Raw genomic sequence first — 1709 nt, 5'->3', positions numbered from 1 at the left:
TGTCTTGCTAGATACCTGAAAGACGAATGGCTATGTTGCGAGATCGTGAATTTTAAAATATAAGACATTGTTTGCATGCTTCTGCGATAATGTTGCCAGATCGTGCAAGATAAAAATTCAGAGTCAACCGGGTTACAAGCAGTTAGCTTTAAATTTTGTGAAAAGTGAAGTAAACATAAAGCGCTCAACAAAACTTGCTATGAAAAATTAACCTAATAGTACTTATTCTGAGAATACTACCATTTTAGAGAATTACTAATTTAAACAATTCTAAATTTTGATAGACTAGACAACTGTTCAATCGTTTTCCTTTTTTGTTGTAAAACGTTGACACATTTTTATTTTTTTAATTTCAATTTTTAAAAAGCCTGTCGTCGTAACAGAAAAAAAAATTGCCATGTTGTTTGAGTTTTCTTTATTTCAAGAGTTGATTTCAAAGCCAAGGAAATATAAGGAAAAACATAAGGAGACTTTTAACAATGAAGAGTTAGTGAATAATATTTAATTCTGACGTTCCGTAAAATTATTTTTTTGGTGACTTGTGGTTTTCTTCTGTTCAAAATTTTTCAATCAGTCAATAACAGTTTCATTTTGATACAATAAAAGGGTGCTTTCAATCAGTTGAAAATTTAAACGCTCCCTCATTACATGCGTGTATCGGTACGGAAAGAATCTTACATTCAAAAATATATAGCTGTGACCTGGATGACAATTTGATATCTCCCAATAAGTGGTAAGCAATTTTGTCTTTAATCTCACCAAATGAGAGTGGAAATTTAGTGAGCGATTTGATGAAGTGATTGAACAGTTATTGAACAACATAAGTTTGATCAATATGCCCAACTAAGCTAAAATTAACAATGACCAGAAACCAATCATGTATTTACAAAATTCGGCGGATAAAAAAGCTGTGACTTACAGGGAAATCAAAAGGATTAGGGATAAGTAAGCGTCATCCAATTCTACAACGTGTTATGATACAAAATTTGCAATCCGCTATAAAAATGAATGTTACTAGAAAATTTGGTACGCGTAGACACCTGTAATGAAAAAACAGCTCAATAAGAACGAAAGACAACAGCAATCTCGAATCAATCTGTTGACCAGGCGAACAGTGAATCAGGAAGCGATGTTTCTGTATATTTGCTAGTGCTCTTCAAAATTAGTCGTGAATACCAAGACAAGTTGGTTGAACACTTAAATTATCTGTGTTTCCCAAACCAGAGTCTCAAATCTATCAAAATTTATACTATATTACATTTGCGACATTTTGCCTAAAATTGTGAAACAAGATTTTATCGTTAAACTTTTGCCCAATTTACATTCAAACTTTGGCTTGAAAAGGGAAAATCCAAATATACTAAGAGCAATAAAGTCAAACATTGGATAATTTATGGGATCTTTTCCGTTTGTGCCCCTCTTCCCCCCCCCCCCCCCCAGTACGTTATGCTCCCCCTAATTACAGAGCACGTGTCATTGCATGGTAAATCATCGTGTAAAAATATTGCGCGTGCTTCGGGGGGGGGGGGGGTGTGTGCAAATAATATGCACCCACTTAGCTGTGGGGGGGGGGGCACAAACGGAAAAAATCCGACTTATGAAAATGAATTTGAAGGAAATTAAGAAATAAAGGTGCTGATCGAACTTGGTTCTTTAGTAATATTAATGAATCATGTCCAGGGGAGTTGAATTGATGTGGGTTGTTTCAG

The sequence above is a fragment of the Convolutriloba macropyga genome, unplaced genomic scaffold, assembly GCF_964194025.1.
Source record: "Convolutriloba macropyga unplaced genomic scaffold, txConMacr16.3 SCAFFOLD_3134, whole genome shotgun sequence".
NCBI lineage: Eukaryota > Metazoa > Xenacoelomorpha > Acoela > Convolutidae > Convolutriloba > Convolutriloba macropyga.
Note: the sequence above shows the minus strand (reverse complement) of the source record.